The sequence below is a fragment of the Symphodus melops genome, assembly GCF_947650265.1.
Source record: "Symphodus melops genome assembly, chromosome: 4".
NCBI lineage: Eukaryota > Metazoa > Chordata > Actinopteri > Labriformes > Labridae > Symphodus > Symphodus melops.
Window position 1 is genome coordinate 24,383,372 of NC_136694.1, and position 16,324 is coordinate 24,399,695.

Genomic DNA, 16,324 nt, shown 5'->3' on the forward strand with positions numbered 1-16,324 from the left:
TATAGAGAATTAAATTAAGTTACTTAGTCAGGTTATAATACAGATAATTTGCCTGACTTGTATTTATAACTTAGTCAATATTTAGGGGGGTTCACCAGCATTTTTTCTTTGATTCTGAAGCACTTCAGTCTACTTTAGCCATGCCCGTGAAAAAACAATTTACGAGACTGACTCCATCCTGACTTACAGCCCATCCATCTATTAGACATTTCCCCATCAGCCATTAAACCTAGAACTAGTAAGTGACATTAGTCTGGCTTTCAGGCCTGTTGTAAGATGAAAGTTTCCTTAGAAGATAGTTCAATGAGTGCTAATTAGATCTGTTTCCTGTGCCTTGAAGGCTGCAGATTAGTTTACTATCGACGGTGCTGTCCAAGAGCGACCATTAGTTTGGGGAATACCTCAGTGGAGACATCTCTGACGGCATGACTGATAATCTGTGTGGGAAACAAAACTGGATAAAAACACAGCATTGGACTTCATTTTGGCTGAGAAAAGTAGATTTCCACCTCTTTACTCTCACCACAGACAGGCAGCTGTTATAGGCGTTTAAATTGTTGCAAAATGAAGAGATATAAACAAAACAAAAAAAATGTCCATCTTGCCTGTTGGTTCGATTGGTTCTTCCTGTAATTTACAAATTGTGTTATGTGTCTTATTGAATTTCCCCCCTTTCTCACACAGAGCTAAATGTTTAGTATGGATTTTCATTAGATGCAATGGAGTGAAAGCTCTGTTAGCAAACTATTCGTGAGAGAGTGGAGCGCCTCAGGCTGATAGTGCAAACCAACACCTCAGGAACACACAATGCACAATGGCAACTGGACAAAAGAAGACTACAACAATGGTTGTATGTCCTTGTCTAGCAGGTTTCGTTGTTTTCAAAACCGCTGAGCCAGGTCAAGCAAGTTTTCTGTGATTTATTGAATATTTTTTAGATTTAGATTTACCCTGGCTTTTTTCTTTTGCGTATGACCTTTAAAACATAGAAATAGTTAACTAAACCTGCTATATGAACATTCAAATAAAGAATAGTTTAGTTATGAAGCATAACAGGTCAATATGCAATCTGCGATTGCAGTAGGGTAAATGGGTGCTCAGCGAGTGTTATATGGAGTGAAACAGCCAATGCCAACCAAACAAAAACATTTGAACGCATGTTGGAACAGTGAAGCCTACTGCAGAGTAGTCCAGGGAGACTGGCCAGGTACTTCCAGGTTAGCTGAAAATCTGCCTACAAGAAGACAAAACACAGACTGATAAAGGAAAACAGTGGCAGAAAGCAAGAGGCTGAATAGTCTCATATTATTGAGATGCAGAAAATGTTAAAACTTTGACACCTTTGAGCTTCCAAGATCAAAGTCAGAGAACACATTGCTTATGATGAATCGTTTGCTGTACAGCTATTCCAGTATCCATGTGGCGTTGTCTGTCATCTTAGCTTAAATATGTAGAAGTAACCCTGAAATATAAATAACAGAAGGGTAGTTCTATTTTGATGATGGGTTGGAAACATAAGATGCATTTTGATATATATAATAAATAAACATAATCATAACATAGAACAGAGCAGCAATGTAGAAAATAATATAGTTTATTCCATTTTTTTTGTTCAGATAGGGTTTTGAAGCACTTTTAAAGCTCTTGTGAGGGTTTATTTTATCTGATCCTGAAACAGACTGAGAATAATAACAATTAATGTGTATCTCTTATGAGGTAAAATTAGACTATCAGTGCTAGACTATCAGATTATTTGTACATAGATATTTTTAATGCCTGACACTGCTGCCACTGGGTAGTTGTAAGACGAAGTGATTAACATCATGCTTTAGAAATCTGCCTTTTTTTTAATCTTCCATTGTGAAGACTCACGATGAGTGATGCATTTGACTTTAAAGACAGCAGGATAAAAAGATATTCAAACAATGAAAACAATCCTAGAGTTCCTCACATGAGCTCTGTTTTCGAAGATGAATGACAGGGTAATGTTTGTCAGAATTGCCTGTGGTCAACATGGACCCAGTGCAAATGTTTTGGTCATCATCTTCCTCAGTTTTAATGTTGAAGCCAAAGTCTTTGCACAGCTGAAATGCTTCCTCTTCCCCTAATCTCCCCCTCTGATTGACCTCCCTATACCACACATATCTCCCCAGCCTGCTGTGGAGCTACCAGCACGACTGACCCAAAGAAAACCCCAACCGCCAAGCGCCCATCCAACCAAATGTTTATACTTCCATGATGAGTCCAACCTGCCCAATCAGACTTCCCCTGCCCAGCCTTGAACTGAAACCATATACATCTTAACCATCCCAGCCATCCGAAGCAGCCCATGGAGACCAAGGCTGCATTAATTGCACGGACCGGCCCTGCTAGTGCACCGAGTCCAATGCATTTAGCGTTTCTAATTGGGAAGGAATTGCTATGTTTACATTGGAGCTAGTTGATAGAGCTGGACTCTTAGCCCGGTATCCAACTGAGCTAAAACCCTCTGAGAGAGAAAAACCAAACTGCCTCGTCCCTGAAATCTCTCTGGACGAAGCTGGAAGGGAATTACTTGGAACAGAGTATATTTACTCAGATTTATGAAGCTGGATGGTGAACAAGTTATATTTTATTTCTGTCAGATTCCACCTTAAATCTAAAGGATACTAAATAATAAATACTATAAGACTAAAGGAAAAGTATATATTTTTCAAATGGGGCATTTAGAATAAAGTGATTTAAAACTACACAGGACATTTAGAGACATAATAGAAAAACTTTCAGACAACATTGAACATTTTCCACTTATTAATCAGTCCCTAAAATGAAAGGAAAATTTTATGTATACGTTGTTTTTAAAAAAAAACAACAAGTTATTTTAAAATGTGTTTAAATTTTGAGTTTTTGTGTAGATGTCTCAAGTTAGAAAATAAAATATATCAATCTTGTAATTATAAGGCAGGAGAAAGAAGCAAATTCTCTGAATATAAAAATCTGAAAAATATAAAAATGTAAGTATTTTTCCTGATAAATTTGTGACTGTAGCATCAATTAATAATATAATTTAAAAATACAAATGGACAAATAATAGATGAACTTACTTTTGAAGCCAAATCATGACAGTCTCAGTTTATAGGTATCCATTCTAGCATTGTCAAAATAATTGATTGTTGCACCATTAGAATTGCCTAATCTTAAAGCACATGTACATTTATAATTAAAAATAATATCACATAGCGAGTTTTGTAAGACCCTAACCCCCATCATTTCCTGTAATCTGCGGTGAACGTAGGGTTACCATAGAAGCCCCCAGGTCAGGCATTTAACAGCAAATTCTACCGACCACAATATTTCACCTTCAAACTCCCACTGTATGAAATAGTATTTTTTATTTGTGATTTTAAGTTGCATGGGGAACTCCACTGCGCTCAATCAGCTCTAACACCATGTATGGAGCCATAGTAAGTTCATGCACCTAACATAAAATGAGAAATCCAAAACCCTGGAAAAAGCACATCACATCCAACATGAAGACTGCAACCAGTTACCACACACACCAGTCGACCACAATTATTTTCTCATTCCTTTTTCTGTTTATGTTGAACCTTGCATTGCTGAAATTATGTCAGATGGAAACTTTGCCCAAAACTAATTGCTCCATCCACTTGGAACAATGTGAGTGTGATTAACCCACTGGACCCCTCATACTCACACTAATAAAGGCTTTTGACTTTGAAAAAATATCCTGTGAAAGCATGGTCAAAGTCACATGTTGTATTCTTATTGTCATTGTTTATGACATTAAAAATTCTGAATTTAAAGGATAAGGGTTTTTTGTTTTTTTTCTTAAGAATCACAATTGGATTTGGAAACACACTCGATGAGTAAGCAACAAGGAAATCAGGTTTTGTCTGTAATGCTGTTTCCACAGTATTACTGTTAAAAAAACATGTTCAATGTTGCCATGATTCCACCAGTTGATGATTGCAGACCATTTTTCCTTGTAGCCCCAGCTTGCTGTGTGACAGTTTTAATCCAACGTTGTCTACGCTAAAGTGTACAGCTCAACATTTTATTTACCACAAACTCCATGGAGCACTGGGACGGAGACACACATAGACACACACCAAGTAACGTGAACACACAAACACACAGCCCACCTGCACACATTTCCACCATCAGCCGGTTTATGATTATCTTTTCCACTGTGGTAAACCAGTTCTGAACACCCAAACCCACAAACAGATAAATAGACCCATACAGACACACATAGCTCACGTACATATGTATACACTCACAGTCTGTATAGGCAGACACCCATATGACGCACACACACTCTTGTTTTATGTTCTTATTGATTGTTGTGACTTGAAGGAAAGTCTCCATACATCAGTGGACGCTTTATGAAAGGAACAATCACTTTAGCGCTGGTAGCACAGGCTCAGTCACATCTCATTACGTGGACAAGGTACCCGAAAGGTTTTGACAGGGTGCTGGCTGTGATTGGTGTTGCTCCGGGTGATGGGAACATACCTGTGGCTGTCGTGTGTACTTTGTGGGCACGTGGTAAAGATTAAGCACACATAGCAGCTGGGGCCTGGCAGCGACAGTAGCTAAGGTTCTGGGTGTCCATGCCAGCCGCCGCCTCACTGTACACGTCTTTAGCAATAATAAAACTCACTCTCACTTTTTTCTTTAGTCTCACTTTCACCGTCACTGCCCTCTCTCACTCTCCTGCCCAGACACACTCACATTACACACATTTGAATGGAAATAGAGGGAGATTCTGTGAACCACAGTGACCTTGATGATCTCAGTGCTAACTTTCAATGCTATAGCCAAAATTCAATTTGTGGTTCAGTAATTATTTTAAGTTTATTAAACATGTTTAATAACCTTTTTTCATGGTTTAACCTCAGTCTTTGAAGGAGTTGTTTGAGGGTTTGAAAAGGCTTTCCCCACTTTTTTCTTGAAGTTCAGAACTTGTGTCACTTGTCTGTCAAGATTATTCAAAGCTAACTAAGCTAGTTAGCTTAGTGTAAAGACATTGAGATCTGTTCACCTTTTAGAAATCTTGCTGATTATCTGGCAGTCTTAAGGTGGTGACGAGAAGTGTGGAAATGATTTCTCCAAGCCAAGAATAGTCCAGTCTTCCCTCTATGAAACCAAAACCTGTTTTCTACTCTTTTGTTGATGTTAAAAAAAGCAAGATATAAGGTGTTTGTTCATGAGCTTTAGACACACTAGCAGGTGTTTTTAATTACATTTGAAGAAAGCAAGCTTGTTTCCAATATTTCAAGCCTTTTAGATAACAGCTGCTAGCTTGAGACTTCTCTGAAAGAATGCCAAAATTGCCAGAAATGATCCTTCAATGTGATAAAACCTTGAGCGCTGCTTTTATGATGTTAATAGCTGCTAGGTCAAGCTCTCAGAGAAGATATATTCAAGACCACTTCGAAACAACAAGGAAGCATGATTCCAAAATGCAAACCCGTTTCTTCAATATGACAACACTTTATCTTCCTTTTCCTACTTTTCTTAAGCATGTAACTGCCCCAGAAAACTGAGGATGTGTAATTGTTGGCATGTCAGTGTGTCAGGTTCAAGACAACAGACGTTTCTTCAACGATGTGCTGAAATGGGGGGCTTCAGTCTGCAGTCCCTTGAATGTCTCTCTGAGGGGTCTTTTGGAGAACACATGTTTTTAATGAGGGTCTTTATGTCTGGCCTTGCATAAATGTTTAGCAGCGTTCCTTCTGGGAACTGGGGCCTGTCTTTACTGTGGAGGCTAATCAGCTGTAAATTCAGTTTTAAAAAGAAAAAGGAAAGCATGGAAGGAGTTAATCCTCAGGCCCATTGCACTCCCATTCTCACCCTGTGCTCACACTCACTCTATCTCTATCTCTCTCACACACAACACGCACACACTTAAAGATACACACACCCCTCCATCTAGAAAGTGAAAGGAGGGGATGATGACAAAAAGAGAGAAAAAAAGCTTGAGGCTTTGACAAATGATCTAATAAACGGGTTGGTAGATTACAGGCTAGGTGCCCGCTGGGAGAGGAAGTCGGGCAGTAAATATTTTTTAAAAGCTGTCAATAAATTTGTAGTGTTGAGTTGAGTGAAGTATCAAGGGTGGAGATTGGGCTCCTGTGCCTGGTTGGAGCCCTTTTAAAGGACTATTACCTCTTTTTCAAGACTAAGTATTGTTTCAAAGAAAGTGCAAGAGTATTCCTGTACAAGTTCTCCTCAGATGTTTGTTATTTAATTCATTCTTCTACCTCTGCACAACTCTTTCTAAATAAATATATCAGCTGAAAACAAGCAAAAGACTAATATGCAGCCATATAATTTAGAAAGTTTTAACCTTCCATTTGAAATCTACTAACATTTACTCCAAGTTTCTGTGCAATAAAAAGTCAAATGTGTTAATTTACAAAGAAGTGTTGCAGTTTTCTTCAACTTTGTGTCTTTCCTTCTCCAGTGAGACTTCAAATGCATTTTTCCAAGTACAAAAAGTGTTTGTTTGTTTTTTTTGTTTTTTTCAATTATTCCGCAACCAATGTTTGCAGTATGAGACAGATATACTAAAACGTATCGCCGAATTTCAATAGCATTTCATCAGCTCATTCAGTAGAGCAAGTGCCCCATATGAAGAGGCCACAGTGACACAGCAGCCCCAGGTTTGGTTCTCAGCCTTGGCCCCATGTAGCACGTCATCCCTGCTAAATCATTCACACATTTTTTTATTTAACCTTAATTTAACCAGGTAATCAATCCATTGAGAGCAATGTATCAATGTCAATGTCCTATCAATTCAAATAAAAAAATGTCATTTGTCCCCGGCAGGCAATTCAAATAATGCAATCAACTTTAGCTGTATATGCTGTTTTTATAGGAGAAAAATAAAACTGATGACTGTCTTTCCATATTTTCATATAATACTACATTACACAAGGCAGTGAAGGAAAAAATAATAACAAATTATTATAATCCTAAATCTTTCACAACACTTTAGGAGAAGATCAATCATTTTTATTATAGCGTTGTATTTAGAAATCCATGATATACTATTCTGGTCGAGCCATTGTTTGGTTTGTTTCTTCAGGCATGTTGGAGAGTGATGATAGAGGGACTATTATCAGCAGCTCTGCCTACACAGTTGGCTCAGAGTTTTTCCGAGCTCCATAAAGTTCTCCGACACCAGTCTCAGTTTCCCACACCTTTCAAGCACGCTTGTTACTCAGCAGCCCAATTAAAGCTGATTTAAGGGTTCACCTGTGTACCTATAGGCAAATACTCCCCTTAGGCCGGTGCTTCTGTTTGATTGATGGGTTGATGAGATAATGACAGACAGCCACAGGTCTCACCTGTGGTCGCCTGTTTCAGTGCTCCAACACTGATTGGCTGATTATGTGGAGACGCAGAACTCTGTGAGAGAAAACGTTGACCTGACACGGTTGTGACGAAAATGTTTACAGAAGGCTTGTGTTTTTCACATTGTTAACTTTTAACCCATATTTTCATAAAGAGTGCAATTGTTGTTCACTGATCTTATATGCCTCTACTAGCAGATTCAATGTCAAGCTGTCCTTTTGCTGTAAGTGGATAATTGCTTGATTTGCAAACAATTTAAGTTAAATCTTCAGAGGCTTTATGTAAGTTGGGGCTATGGTGAGGCAAACCTATAAGTGAACTGTGTTGAACCAATACCACCTATTTCTCTCCCTAATCACTAAAGGAAATTGAATTTTTAGACCTCCCAGTCATCAGACGTAACAATAAAAACTTGGATTTAATGCCCCGTTATTTCTTTCCCCAACCGTATGTTCACTTTGCAAATGATCATAATAAGTGGTCCCACTGTAAAAATAAGACCTATAGCTCTGTTTTGTGTTGGCTATGATGGGCGGTGTAAAATATTTTTCTAAGACCAGGAAATCCCTCTCCATCACACACACATGCACACACAGTCTCACACTCAACCGCAAACACAACAGAAGGCCCTGCAGATACGAGAGAAGCTCCAGGATATTGATACTTTCTTTAACACCTTCCTCCTCGCCCCTGGAACAGAACCTCTTGAGTTTCTGTTTGGTAAGCAGAGAGAACATCCTCAAGTCGCTCCTGTTTTCTGCTTCGCAGCTGGTTTCCCGTCCTGTGGATAAAGTTTCTCTGATCCCCTGACACATCGTGCTGCTGCTGCTGCTGCTGCTGCTGCTGCCAAGGTGTGATGGCCAGAGGTTCAAGAGCTCCAAGACAATTAAACAGAGCAAAGATAACAAGTGTGTCCACAGAAACATTTCAACTTGGTGTTAGCCTTTACTACATATGCTATAAAGGGTTATGGACTGGAGATGGTAAAAAGAGATGTGTCATGATTTATATTAAGAACTGAATTTTGGCATGTTTTAGGAGGAAATACATTACATGATACAATGTGTATAAAATAGCCACATTTATTTTATTAATCTATTGTGTGCTGATCAAAAACGGTAATAGCTGTTCTGACCTTTATGAGGTTGGCTGTGGTGGGAATACAGCAGGTAGAGGTCAGATAAACAAGCAGGTGAAATGGTAAAGACAATTATCATGTGATGTGGGAGATCACTATACTGTGTTTCTTTGCTCTGTTTGCTCAAATTACAAGTAACATTGACATGAAGGTATTTTTTAAATGCAACCTTTTAAGAATATAATGAGAGGAATTTTAACTTTAAATCTTAAATAAAATTTAAAAGGTGTTTTAGCATAACATACATGCAAAAGCCTGTTTGGGAAAAAAATCTGTCTTGTCAAATACTTTTTCGGGATTTAAGGCAATATTATGAAGAAATGAAATGAATGAATATTATGACACTTTAAGCCTCAGCCATTCAGCAAAGAGACAGGCTGGCGTCTTTTTAGCTGAAGGCTGGAGTGTGAACTAGAGCTGTAGAGCCTGAGGCCGAGCGAAGAACCACGGCCTGCTATCAAAGTTACATAGTGCAGAAAACAGGGGACTGGGGTGCTCTGTGGAAATGGGATAGACGCCATCCTCCTGTTGAAAGTTTTTGTGGACTTTAAAACTAGTAGTTCATGTAATTAGTGAGTTTTGTCCAATCTCAGTCAGACCTGCTTGTTCTAACCAACAGTTGAAGTAGCAGTCCTACCTGGTTCCCTTTAGACATCTAAGGCTATTAAACGCCACTCTTAATCTTTCATCAATCCTTCACACAGTTTAGGATTTAAGTTTACCTTTCTGAGCCAGGGAACAAGGTTCAAACCCCTTTGACATTTATACAGCTGCCCTTCAAGCAGCAGCAGCTACCAAACACACATCACATCCAATCATCATCATCACTGCCTCAGAGCCCTCAGAGAACATGCAGTCTGAGTCCAGGTCTCCAGTTTCTTTTACGAAACTGCTCAAAATCCCCACCAGCCTCCTTTGGATTGTTGTTCCCTCTAACCGACAGAGTCTTGAGTGCATGTCTTCTCACTGTAAAGATAATTGGAAATTCAACAGCAGAAAAAACCCACTGTAGGATTTTTTTTTTAAACCATTATCTTTTTTTTGATGGGCAATTGACTCTGGGAACAGCATAGGGGAGGGTGGGGGGCTAGCGCTCTGGGGCCTCCTGCCCTGCTGTGATGCCTGTGTGCTGAGTTTGGCTTGGCTCAAGTCTCTGCACTTGATGGTTTATTCATATTCAGCGGTGCACAACGCTGTGCCATGAGGTTCCTCTCACACTCAATACGTCTGCGAAGAAGTAACAGAAAGGAGGTCTGAATCACAGTTTGCTGAATGAGTGATTGAAATGTTTTTTGCCGTCGTCTGGAGATTAGAACAACCTTCATTTGGGGAAATTGACTTAAAATTAGGCTTCCTACAACAATTTTTTTTTAAAAACTATTTTGTATTTTACTCTATATTTAAATCATTTTTTTCATGACTTTCATTAGCGTTCTTCTCTTCACCTCAGTTCTTCTCTATTCTTGTTTTCGTCATCCATTCCAGTTCTTTTTTCCAATCTTTTCTTCATTTGCATGAACTCCCTGAATTCCTGTGGTTTTCAGAGCTCCTGCGACCCTGGAAAAAGAATTGTTAACAAATTTGGCTCTTGTCCTTCCTACATCAAAGAGTATTAGAGCGCCAAATCTGGAAAAAAAAGGCTTACAATTTCAAGGAGAATTTATGCTTTGTATATATTCCAGCCTCCCCCACAGTTATTCCCACAAATACATAGTGTACTTGGTCAAACGCATGTGAAAACAAAAGCGGTTAAGATAATTAAAATTAAAATGCTTAATCTTTTATCAGTCAGTGTTTGAGGCTTGTGTCCATCAATTAAGAAGCCACTTGCTATTAGAAAACAAACAACAGCAACTTCCCCCTGAAAAGCCCAGTCAAAACAAGCAGTAAAGGCTTGCTTGTCCATGCTGCCCCTCTAAATCAAAACCAGATGTCTCCTCAAAAACTATTTCTCTCTTTTCCTCACTGCACCCCTCTCTCAAATCGCTCATTCTCCCCTTCTCTTCCCCCCCACATTCCCTTTCCTGTCTGAGATTGTGTAGCCGGCTGCTCCTCAGAAGTCGTGATTTGGCTCTCTTGTTGGTTCTCTGCTGGTCTCTGTGTCTTTTGCTTTTAATCCTGAGCTCTTGAACTCTCGATTTCTTTTGTCTTCGATCAGCATCTTGTCAAGCATGCTTGGACCTACGCTGACCCTCAACAGCTTTCACAATCATTCAAGGTTACGAATTAGACCCACATGGCAAGATGAAGAAGTGCCTCTTGCAGAATAACTTCCTCTCGAACTGCCTGCCTATTTGATGTGATGGCAACTGTGAAATACATGCCACAGCCTGCCTGTCTCACTGAGAGCTCTGGACTTCTCTCTGTTTACTTTAGTATGAGCCATGTCCCTTTAGTTCGAGCCCTCTGAAGAAAGCGGTCTTGAGGCTGTCGACACACCATTCTCAGTTTGTCAGAGCCGGAGCCAGGCTCAGAGTGAACGCTAATTTACTTTTCCACCTCAATGAAAACACCCCTTCCTGAAGATGCTAAACAATATGGGCAGTCCGTTTCAGTTAACTGCTCTTCAGGGGGGGAACCCCTGGAACTAGTCTTCCTACTGCTGCCGCTGTCTTGCTCAGCCTCTTTAATCTGAGAAGCAAATAGCCCCCGGTGTTGTCTTAAGAGCTCAGGCACAACTCTGGACGGCTCAACAGGTCCTTGGAGAGCAGCAACAAAAGTACAAGTCGGCGTTTGAAGTCAGCCTCATGATTGGCACTAATTTACTGGCTCTTTAGCCCCTTTTGTACTTTTGTAATACATTATGTTGTAATGCATCAGAGAATTAGCTGTGATTTATTCTGTGCATGAAAAACAGGAACTGCTCTGTCAAAAGCGTCAAATGGTATGCTCTTAGTTGAACTTCTTAGAGTCATTCATTATGCAAACCACAGAAACCGCAGAACAAATCCAACAAAATCTGACATATCCTCATGATCTACCTTCCTATACATGAGAAATCACAACAATGGCCATCAGACATTAATTAGTCCTTTAGGTCATAGAATTTAAAGTATTATAATATAAATGTAGTCGTGTTCCTTTCTTCGGATACGTGGTAGTGGGGTTACTTAGGGTGCTGTAGCACCCCCTTAAAGACAGATTACAACTTTCAGCTTTAAAAAACATTTAAACTTAAGTTTGTCCAGTTTTATGGGACATCTGGTCCTAGTGTGGTACACTGTGATCACTTTTATTGTCTGTTTTCTAAAGAGCCATCTGTAACTTGTTTTAAAACACTTTCTGCAGAGTCAAGTTGAGAGGCTTTCTATCGTTGTGAACCCATCGAGGCGTTTCAGAGCGAGTTTAATATTCAAAGAACTCTAAGATGTTTGATCATACCGTCAGACAGAGCAGCATGACAACATATTTCTCGAGAATTTGGAGTTTTCTAGATTTGTCTTTTAGTCATTTGAAAACATCTTCTAATGGTGCAGACCCACTGCAAAAAGTCCAATTATCAAAGAGACGCATACATTTCTCCGCTGCTCACTTGTTGTCCTTAACTAGTAAAGTCTGTTTAATAAAAACTGCACTCCATTTCTTTTTTTGTTTCTTTTAAAAACATGCATTTAAAGAAAACGGTGGGTCGCACCATGGTGGGGAGCCATTCAAATAAGTGAGAGTGGGGGAATGTGCCATGACACACATGGTGGAGTGGATTTATTTTTTTTTTTGATCAAAAATGACAATTTTCCTCCAAGTCTGTTTTAACAACTGTGTCACAATTGTGGCACATGAGATTACATACAAATATACTGTATTTGAATTATAACTACGTTTTGCCAGATTGCTGTTGGTGTTTTACAAACGCTCAACAAGTGTCATGCTTGTCTTATCAAAGTGTAGTTAGACCACTTTGGCTGTTGTATCTGAACTAACATGTCCTGTTGATTTGGTTCAAAGGTTTTCCAAGAAGACAGACATTATCGTCCAGAAGAAGTCTCCTGCAGCCATGCTACTGAAGAAACCCCCTGACTCTGAATGGGACTTCATACAGGTCAGTCTGCTCTCTTTCATTTCTCTCTCCATGTGTTGTTTCGATTGTCTGACTTTGCTACATTAAGTCACACGACAATTGGAAGTCAAACACATGACAATCTGGTCCCAGGACTTTTTTAAAAGGTCTAATGAAGCTTAGCTCACAGTGACAATGGACCTACTAGACCTACTAGATTTTCTTACCTAAATGTTTTGATGCATATTTTAAAGACAATTTGCTTGTTTAGTTTGCTCAGTCATAAAATCAATCAATTTATGAAGAAGATCTCTTCCCCATACTACATAGTGCACTTGGACATAAAATGTAATATTAGAATGAAAAATATCTGTGTATTACATCTGTGTGTTTAATAACTAAATTTGTGTTATTGCAAAAAAAAACCATTTATTATATATATATATATATATATATATATATATATATATATATATATATAATTATATATAATTCATGCTGACATTGCCCTTACAAATAACACTAACTTTATTTCAATTGTTTATAAGTTTGTTTTGCTTATTGTATATCACATTAAAGCCTGTTTTAGGCAGTTGTGTGTAGCCCACAGAATAATGAAATTGTATTCTTAGTTGCACTGACATTATAAATCTTTAAAATGCTGAATTTAGTTCGTTTATTATCGATAGTGTATCTATTGTAAACTGTGATAAATTTAAGTAACATCAAAGTTCTTTACAGTCGCCACAACCTCCGACCTCCCTGCCGGCCCTCCATCGTGGGTGCGGGAGGCAGACGGGTTCAGCGGAGGATGCCCGAAAAAAAACAGAGGGGTATCATTATTATTGCCATCATCCCTCGACTGGTTGACATCTTTTATCCAGATCAAGATAAATGCTTGATATATTTGTGGCGTCTCTGCTGCCAGCTCTATTTAATATTTTTGTTTAAATTCGGTCAATTTGTTTGACTCTACTCAATTGAAACAGGTTATTCTTTAGCAACGGATTTGAGTTATATTAACTCAGCTTTTAACAAAGTTAGATGTAATCAATAATAATGTGTGCAATCTGTTGCCTCAATTTTATTGAGTAGATAATGTGTATCTCTTTTTACAGAGGAATAGCTGTAATCATCTCTTGTCCTGTAAAGAAGTCTGATTAATTTGACGTTGGGCTTTACTGTGTGGAATGGACGGAGGAGAGGATAACAGCGGTGAAACCAGTAAGCTGGTTGTTATTGTGGATGGTGGGTTTCAAGAACATCTCCTCTGAGTAGCATACATAACCTATGAGCTTGATCGCACTTCTTGGATGTGTCTGCATTTGAATATTTTCACATGTAAATGCCAATCAATGTCTGTAACATATCCCATCTTAGCTTCCAGTTTTTAAAGGAAAAACAATTTTACAGCGCTCTGCTAACGGGAGCTATATCAGATTTCCTCAGGTAACAAAGGCCCTTCAGTATTTTGTATACACATTTAAAAAAAATCCAGTATATAAGAAGTGTTACCCTTGGAAAAGGAAACTTGTTCAGGTCATTCAAAATACAAGAAGATTTGCTTCTGTATCATTTCCAGACCGTTTTCTCTCCACACTATAACAACCATGACATTTTTAGAAATCCGTTCATGGGCTAGCTATCAAAACATTGAGAAAAGCTGAAAATTGTGTGTTGAATTCAAATATTATTTTAAAGCTAAGCTGGTAGGGGAACTAAGAAAAGCCTCCACTCACATACACATGCATTTTTTTAAAGCACACATTTGAGGTCAATGTCACACATTATCTCACAACTACATTGTCCCTATTCCTGGCTCTTATTAGGCTGCATGCCTGACTTGCAGCATGTGGACATAGCTTCACTGCTTCAGTGGGACTGAGGGGATGGAGGAAGGGGCAGCAGATTCTTGAAGGGTACACTTGTGGGAAGGAAAAGGGTCTCATTGCGAGAGATCAGCTTGTGTAAACATTCAGGTTAATGAAGCTCTGTGGGCCTAATCCTCAGCCCTCTTTCTCACTCTCCCTCGCCCTGGCCTCAAACCCCCTCACCCCTCCACGGGACCCGACAACCCCTCCACCCCCAACCCCTGTATTTTACCATAATCCCTTGCAGAAGCGGGCACTGTCAATCAAAATCACTCCAGGGATAGAGGGTAGGGGAAGGCGTGTGTGTGTATGCAAGGGAGTTTGCTTCTACATTTGTGTGTGTTTACATATACACGCAACCTTTGTGCGCCAGCTACATTTTGGACTTGCGTATACGCGTACCTGTGCACACAAATCTGATGCAGGGGGTTTTAAGGTGGGAGTCCATTGGGGGATTTATTGCAAAGGAGTCGGCTGCTTCAAACCATATGATTGGAGAAGGTGGAAGCTCTGGGTCCAGACTTGGACTTGTGGGTAATCAGCAACACATGAACCGTATATGAGGAAGGGGAAAAGGGGATAAAGGGGAAAGGGGGGGTGGGGGGACGGGAAGGCAAGTTTCCAGTCTAAGCTTTCAAAACACTGACATCACACATATTGGTCAGGCTATCAGTCCGAACACACAGAACTTCAGGATATCTTTTTATATCCTAAAACAACACCACATGGTCATTCTGTTTTAGCTTGATGCAGAAAGGTGTGTTCCACTTAAAAAAAAACAACAACATTGAGGCTTCAGGTTAACAGTTGTGATTAACACTTAACTTTGGAAGAGTTTGTTATATCTCCAACACAGCAATGATTTTGAAGAATCCTGTTAACCCAACAGTCATCTAATCAAGGTAAGGCCCAGCAGGTCTAACAAACCAGAAGTCTGTCAAAGCAGAGCAATGAGAGCGCAATATTATCAAAAAAAAAAAGTAAAACACAATAATAAAAAGATAAAATAGTCTGTGAGTTTGCCTTCACACTTGAACTAAGCTCCCTAACACTTGCTGGCATGACATGCAGAATAAGAGCCATTTGAACCCTGGCTGCCATTTGAGTACTGTAGCCTCTGTACACCTGTGCACCCAGCAACTGTTTTAAAATCAGTAATCAGCTTCTTTTTTTTTTTTTAAATCATAACTTAGGGAAGCACTTTAAAGAACTTGGCAAAGAAACCTTTTGTTGTCAAATATAACAACAGCAAACAGTTAAGTACCACAGAGAGTTTCTTCATGTCTCTTTTTCCCTCACATTTTGCCCCGAGGAACCATAAACAGTGTTAACTAACTAACACCTTCTCCACGCCTACTTCTGAGCAGTTAAACCAGATGGCAAATTGAAACGGATACGTGAGAACTACATTCATGTGTCCGTGTGTGTGTGTTAATACAGTATGCACAGTTGCGCGTTTGTGCATGTGTGTGTGTGTGAGTGGATGGATGTAATAAATTAACTTCCACCTTGGCCAACTCCCTGTACTGTCTTCAACAATAATACCATCACAGCCCAAGAGGCTGAACTGGCCATTCAACTTCACTGTTGCCACATCAGTTTTAGCTTGGCATCAGTGTGTTTATGACCACCTTTTTTTTTGTCTTTTCGTGTAACAATGTGTTTCAAAATGAGAGACGCTTCCTGGATGGTCTAAAGCCTGAAACATCTCCAGTTGTAATCCAAGATAAAAATGTGACACAGAATGAAACCATGCATTTTCAAATCAATAGTAAGTCCTCTGAGCTTGCTTCTGGTACCTTCAAATCTTCTTATGGTAACAAGTTCTTTGTAAACCCCAATATTATAAAATGGAATGACCATGTTTTTAAAAGTTCCGTTACAACCTGCTACCACTACTCACAGTCAGCATTCTGGTGAGTGCTAGTATTTTCGTTCTTATTGGTTTATATCATT